General features: G+C 42.1%; 1 long non-coding RNA gene across 1 annotated transcript; it reads left to right on the forward strand.

The window, feature by feature from the left end:
• Window positions 1-13: 13 nt before the first annotated feature.
• LOC145446502 (uncharacterized) lies at window positions 14-2,269 on the forward strand. Its single transcript, XR_013917295.1, has 2 exons — window positions 14-1,210; window positions 1,265-2,269. It is a non-coding gene; the product is annotated as an uncharacterized LOC145446502 (long non-coding RNA).
• The last annotated feature ends 5,819 nt before the right edge of the window (window positions 2,270-8,088 follow it).

Raw genomic sequence — 8,088 nt, forward strand, 5'->3', positions numbered from 1 at the left:
ATTTGTTCTGCCATTGGCTGCAATACTTCACCAACCGTCAGACAATCAATACCGATTTGGACCCAGCTTCGCCAACCGTTGGACAAAATACATAGCAATTTTGAACCGAAACTCTACTTGATATTATTCATCCAAAGGTTTGGTGCTAATATATTTCGATATATGCTACTGTAAAATCGCTATTTGTAGCGCTATTGTAGCGCTCTTCGCCCACATAATTGGATTAAGCCAGTGTTGCGTGACGCGAATCGAACTGCGCGAACGCATAAGTAATAAGTATCTCCATTCACTGACAAGCTAACATGGAAATTTGGGTCAACTCGGAATCATGACGAATAAGAATAGTTTCCCACTGATCAGAAAGTGTAACTCAATATCGATCAACGAGACGGCATCAATTCTGCAAGCCCCGAAGGGTAAACAAATTAGTTTGATTCATACAAATATCAGAGGATTGTAATCTAATTCCCACCATGATGAGTTAAAAGACCTTATCGTTGACCTGAAGTCACCTACCCTCGTAGCAACTTCAAAAATAAACTTTTCAACCAAACCCACGCAAAACGTTGATATATCGGGCTACAACTTCGAGTATACTCCGGCACCGAAGTCAAAGAAATGTTACGGAGGTGTTGGTCTTTACATTGAAGAAAAAATTCCTTACGAAATTTGCACGGACTACGATCTGAATGTCAAAGATTGCGAAGAGCTATGGCTGGAAGTTGATCACCCAATTGGAATTCACAAATCTTTTCTTGTGGCCGTATTATACCGTCATCCCACGAAAAACATGAACCAATTCGCAAAAGCGTTGGAGCGCTCACTGGACAAAGTCAACAGCGACAAAAAGATGTGTTTCATTGCGGGAGATATTAACATAAACCTTCTAAAACACAAAGGCAACGCATACTCCAACGCCGTCAAATCTGCCGGTCTCTACCAAATGATCACCGCGCCTACACGCATAACCGAAAAGTCAAGGACTTTGATCGACCACATATATACCAACTCGCGCGACATGGAAATCATTCCATTTGTCATTTCGGCAAAAATCAGTGACCACAACCATATTGGTTTTCTATCACAAGAACAACAAAGGACACCCCCCGAAACATATCACCTCTGCAGACGACGAGAGTTAGTGGACGAAGAAGTGCTCGATGATGCCGCATTCAATCAATTTAAAATATCAGCCATCCCCCACATCTCGGTAAACAACTTTGACGAAAAATTTGTAGAGTTTATGTCTGCTATCAAATCACAGCTGGAACAATTTGCACCTCTACAGCGCCTTTCGAGAAGTCAAAGAAAATTGAAGCGAAATCCGTGGATGACCACAAAGCTGATTCAACTTATCCCTAAACGTAACCAGTGGCATAACCGAATAGACACCAAGAACTGCCCAGAACATGAACGAGAAAGATTTCGACGTTTCAGGAATCGCACCGTGCATCTCATTTCCAAGGCAAAAGCAAAGTACAATGAGCTATTTTTTAACAGACACATAAAGGACACTCGAAAAACATGGTCAGGACTTAACTCTCTCCTACATCGAAAAAAAGGCCATAAGTCTGTTTCGGAAATTGTGAATTCGGATACCGGAAACAAACTTTGGACTTCGGGGCCCACAACTTGAGCTCATGAAAAGTTACCTCACTGGACGCCAACAAATGATTGCGATCTCAGACACCTTGTCCTCTCCTCACCCGGTGACCTGTGGTGTGCCCCAGGGCTCAGTACTTGGACCGGTCCTTTTCACCTTATATGTCAACGACATTTTTGAAACCTCCTCATTGAACACCACACTGTTCGCTGATGATACTCACCTCCTCTCTTCCGCATCTTCGACGGCAGAGCTGGATGCCCTGACTGGTGACCAAATGCCCAAAGTCCATGAGTGGACGGCCCAGAACAACCTTTGCATAAACGCCTCGAAATCGCAATTGCTGACAGTAAATTCAAAAAATAACCTAACCGTTAATATCGCTGGTCAGCCCGTTTCCAACACAGATAATGCCAAATATCTCGGAGTTTTACTGGACTCGAACATGTCCTGGAAGAGTCATATTCAGTCCCTAGAAACTAAATTATCACCGAAGTGCGGCCTGTTCTACAGCCTTAGGCGCTTCATGCCTGCATGGGTTCTTCTGATACTCTTTAAATCCTTAATCCAATCGAAGTTACATTATAGCATCCTCTGTTGGGGGGGCTGCCAGTAAAACTGCACTCAAGCCACTGCAGAAACTACAGCATAAAGTACTCCGAATCATAGCTAGGGCCCCAAAGGGGCCTGGCTGCCCATCCAATAAGTCGCTGCTGAAGAGATTCGGCGTCCTAAACATAGAAGATATGCGGAAACTAGAAATCGCCAAGTTTATGTATCAGTTTCACTGCGGTCGTTGCCCCGAATATTTCAATGACTTCTTTACCTCTGAATCAAAAGCGCACAAGTACAACACACGCGCGTCCACGTCGTCCAAATATCATATGATCGACCGAAAAGATCATCGCTCCATCAAATATGCCGGACCTGATGTGTGGAACAGTATCCCACCGGCCATCTGACAGTCGACGAGCATGTCCACATTCAAGTCGAAATACAAGCAATTACTACTAAATAAATACAGTCCATCCTCAAGATTACCGGACCACGACTGACCTATCGATCTCGCTTCCCATGACATGCCGCCCTATTTCTTGTCGCATTCTTTTTTCTATACTATCTTCTTTACTTTCATTCAGTGTACATGCCTCCTCTTTACATCGCCTAGGCCAAGGTGGGTGTCAGATTCCATAGACTACTCCTTGTCGCTTCGACATCTTCCTGTCTTTTCATTGTATCGCATTTTTGTGGTGTATTGAACTGATAAAATTGCTAATAAACCAATGATGATGATGATGATGATGATGATGATGAACGCGTTCTGCATGCTACTGTTCCATAGAAAATTACTGGTGTTGTTCTAAACGAGTATTGCATTGGTCGCTTCAGGGTGGAAATATCATTAAACGCTCGAGTACACAAATACCGCCCCTCGGTGTCACTGCAACTTGTATATTACTTATCCGACTTTAATCAGATTGTCTTCCACGGTGCCAGATGAACGAATAGCTTTCGAATTGTATATCTTGATAATGTCATCTAACACTGCACCAAGTTTCAAGATCACCACAACGGCACAAACTGATTAGGGTAGTAATTTCGTTATCAAATTCGAGTATCTATAAGTGTGATATGTCATCTAACCTACAGCAAATTGTTGCGATCGTTGCGCTGCGATTGATAAAATGACTAGAAGTTAGTCAAGCGCGACCTAACAATGGGAAAAACGGGAGTTGCCGTTCCATTATAGGACACTATGGTTCCATAGTCACATTCGATAATGTTACAGAAGTGATTTATGGAACAAAATGACGTCACGCTCGGCGTTTAGAAATTGCCTAATCTTCTGCCCAGGAACTCACAATATTTGAAAATGGAATATATTTCCGGGTTGAAAAAATAAAATTGGGTGAAGTTGACAGTCAATCGGCCTCGGTAAAATATCGAAAACAACGATTCAGGCGACGCCTAAAAAATTCTGATCCACCAGATACTCGACTTCGACAGCGAAAATACTGCGCTAATCAGTGAGCCTTGAAATGTGATACAGTGCTAGATGACAGCATCAAAATATACCATATTAAATCCTGTCATCCAACTCTAGATGGAACATAGTCAAAATCAACAAAGACCAATATCAATTTTGCCTTTAATTACTGTTGCAGACGGATCGACAAGAACAAAGTCGTCAAAGGCGTCTGGGCGTGACAGTTTAGTGATTTTCCGGGTGTCCTCAGCCACACCACCTTTGAGAACACGCTGATGTAATGCGGACATATTTTTTAAGTAAAAGCGATGCTACTGGCTGTCTCAGATGCGAAACATTCACTAGTCAGTTTAACGTGAATACTAATGATTGGATCGAAGCGATTACCTCCCGATGCATATTAGGCCGGCAAACACCATCATCATAGGCACCGAGTTAGGGGGAGCGGGGGGCCCAGCCACCCCAGGAATCATTTATGGGGAGGGGGCGGGTCCATACAAAATGCTTGAACAATGAACACCCGCCGTCTGCGACACGACATCAGCCTAACGACGCAAACGAAATCATCAGCGATGTCCAGGGCTGTGGAGTCGGTAAATTTTACCACCGACTCCGGCTCCGACTCCAACTCCACACATTTTTAATATACCGACTCCGACTCCGACTCCTGAGTCTATAAACGTACCAACTCCGACTCCGACTCCTGGGTCTTTAAACATACCGACTCCGACTCCGACTCCGACTCCAGCATTATTACCAATTTACTTCGAAAATTATATGCCACATTGTCGGTTGAATGATTATCATACAACCATTAAACATATGCAAACATATGATTAACGGGGGCATGCTAAATTGTTTCATTGTGACACAGCTCGAATTATCCACTATGCAATTAACATGAAAGAAAGATATCCTTCCTTTTTCAAGTTTTTATAACATGGACTAATATCCACTAATATCCTGAAATGCATGAATCATTCAAATATGGCAGATATCCAATCCTGTACAATACAAATGTAGATCAAAATCCAAGTGCGGCTCTTGTGTATGAGTCAGCAACTAATAAAGAGATTGTGAACTTACTAATTTCGTCATTGCACACTATACTGATTACAAGCACACACACTCCTACTACTAATAGACATTGGTCTTAAATGGAATTTAGTTAAGTAGTCAAAGACAATAGCCTCATCATCATCATTGGTTTATTAGCAATTTTATCAGTTCAATACACCACAAAAATGCGATACAATGAAAAGACAGGAAGATGTCGAAGCGACAAGGAGTAGTCTATGGAATCTGACACCCACCTTGGCCTAGGCGATGTAAAGAGGAGGCATGCACACTGAATGAATGTAAAGAAGATAGTACAGAAAAAGAATGCGACAAGAAATAGGGCGGCATGTCATGGGAAGCGAGATCGATAGGTCAGTCGTGGTCCGGTAATCTTGAGGATCGACTGTATTTATTTAGTAGTAATTGCTTGTATTTCGACTTGAATGTGGACATGCTCGTCGACTGTCGGATGGCCGGCGGGATACTGTTCCACACATCAGGTCCGGCATATTTGATGGAGCGATGATCTTTTCGGTCGATCATATGATATTTGGACGACGTGGACGCGCGTGTGTTGTACTTGTGCGCTTTTGATTCAGAGGTAAAGAAGTCATTGAAATATTCGGGGCAACGACCGCAGTAAAACTGATACATAAACTTGGCGATTTCTAGTTTCCGCATATCTTCTATGTTTAGGAAGCCGAATCTCTTCAGCAGCGACTTATTGGATGGGCAGCCAGGCCCCTTTGGGGCCCTAACTATGATTCGGAGTACTTTATGCTGTAGTTTCTGCAGTGGCTTGAGTGCAGTTTTACTGGCAGCCCCCCAACAAAGGATGCCATAATGTAACTTCGATTGGATTAGGAATTTAAAGACTATCAGAAGAACCCATGCTGGCATGAAGCGCCTAAGGCTGTAGAACAGGCCGCACTTCAGTGATTATTTAGTGTCTAGGGACTGAATATGACTCTTCCAGGACATGTTCGAGTCCAATAAAACCCCGAGATATTTGGCATTATCTATGTTGGAAACGGGCTGACCAGCGATATTAACGGTTAGGTTATTTTTTGAATTTACTATCAGCAATTGGGATTTTGAAGCGTTTATGCAAAGGTTGTTCTGGGCCGTCCACTCATGGACTTTAGGCATTTAGTCACTAGTCAGGGCATCCAGCTCTGCCGTCGAAGATGCGGAAGAAAGGAGGTGAGTATCATCAGCGAACAGTGTGGTGTTCAATGAGAAACGTGCCGATTACGAGTTGTAGTTCAAGTCCGTGTCCAAGTCACAGTCACCATATCTCTGTCCATACCAGTGGTTTTTAAACTGGGGGCTTCCCCTTGGGGCGGGGGCGTGAAAGCATATGAATATAACGCAAAGCTGCGGTTAACTGAATTTCTTTTTCGCGCTCCGCGCGGTTTACCTACAATTCATAGTTATTACTCTGTCTATAGTCCAAATTTCATATTTGAGCATTCTCTCATTAACAATGATATCTTCCATGCCATCAAACTGCTCTCTGAGATTGCTAGCATTCTGGTTTCATTTTGTGATATGACGATAAGGGGGCGCGTCATAAACGGAGCGTGTCTGAAAAAGTTTCAGAACCACCGGTTTATACTGTTTATTATTGAGTTTAAGTCAAGTTGAACTCACTTCTGTTGTTGTTTTTGGTAGTCATGGTTTTTGTCGACTACAATGGTAATTTACACCAGGCCGATAATACTTATTTTTGATTCCGTGACAGCCGACTTTTATCACGGCACATGAGAGCGTAATTATGACTGCTTTTCAAAACTACTTACTTACTTGAGTAGTCTCCCAAGACATCAAATTCTACATCTACTTAAACTGCTTGTATTTGAGTATAATTTTACGTCGCTACTTCTACGTGAGTAGCTTTCTTGACTACTTTGACCATACCCTTAGAATATTCCGCTGGTCGTCTGCAAACCGTTTTCTCGAACGCTCCTCAGACCTTAAATTTGTACTTGAAGTAGTTCTGACTTGCCATGATTTAGATATGGAAAGCATACTTATTATTATAATTATATTCTTTATTCACAGTAAGAAACTGGTCAATACACACATAATCCGGGGAGCAACCTGCACCCAAAGGAAAATGGCTAGATTGCAGTAAATTTTTAAAATTTCAGTAATGCAGTCAAATTGTTATTCATATGCAATACATGGAGAAGTCAGATTACAGAATTGCAGTAGATGAAGAATTGACAAGGGTTATAGAGCAGAGGTAGAGATGATTGAAAATGAAGAATCGAAATTACAGAAATGATGCTGTTATTCACTAGTATAATTTTAGTCCAGTAGTGCATTCAAGGCCTTTCGAAGAATATGCACAGTGCCCAATAACGTGATCTTTTGGATCATGTCGAATCGAACGTTACCCGGAATCTGTCGGATATGTCTCATGAGCTTTTTGCTTACGACCCCTGTAGCGCCAATGACTATCGGTACAATGTTTATTTTGCATCGCCACATTTTCTCACATTCCATTTTGAGGTATGCGTATTTGGACTGCTTTTATTATTATGATTATTAATATTATTACAACGACAGTGGTGCTTTTAGCCTGCTTAGGGCTTTGTGCTCCACGACATGATAATTCAACGGTTCAATGCATTTCTTCTGGTTGTTTTCATTTTCTTGTACTCTCTCAGTCTCAGCACAAGGCCACAGTAGCCGGACACCAATTAAAAAACCCATACCAACAAACCAGGCACGCCTCATCAGCTCATCGGTTCTGTTGCTGCCGAATTATAGCTCGGCTCACTGAAGTAGGGCGTTTTAAGACACTGCTATCGCAGTGAGGTCGGCGATGAGGAGCCCATATAACCTCCGACACATAGTAGTTAGTCCGAAACGGGATTCGAACCACTGCCATTGGAAGCATACTTATGAAATCCGAATCACGAAAATAATTCAGATCTATAGCGTTTTCGTAATCTATGAGCAGTCGCGGTAATATATAGCCTCAGATACACTAATTTGCTTCTCCTTAACGAACTGCTGGTGAATTAGGGTTACCATACGTCCTCTTTTAAGAGGATTTGTCCTCTTTTTTGACTTTTGTGAAAGTGTCCTCGGAGGACGCCCAAATGTCCTATTTTTTGAGATTTTGTCCTCCTTTTTGAAAAATTTGGTTAAATATATGGGAAAATCGACTTAGATACAGTAAATCAGCAATGATCGTAGTAACGCTCCGCCAGGTATTTCGGCAGCTGGGCCGGAAAGTTGATGTTCTGTTTTTTTTCGTTTAGGCACTGAGCTAGAAAGTTTTTTTTTAGTCAACGATCACGATGTGGGAAAAGTTTACCATTTTTTGAGGATTTTCCTCCGGTTTTGCAAGTCTGAAAATTATGAAAAAGTGTCCTCTTTTCAGATTTCCAAAATATGGTAACCCTAGGTAGATGTATCAATTTTC

The sequence above is a fragment of the Botryllus schlosseri genome, chromosome 9, assembly GCF_051294905.1.
Source record: "Botryllus schlosseri isolate E-star chromosome 9, Bs_hap1, whole genome shotgun sequence".
Classification (NCBI taxonomy): domain Eukaryota; kingdom Metazoa; phylum Chordata; class Ascidiacea; order Stolidobranchia; family Styelidae; genus Botryllus; species Botryllus schlosseri.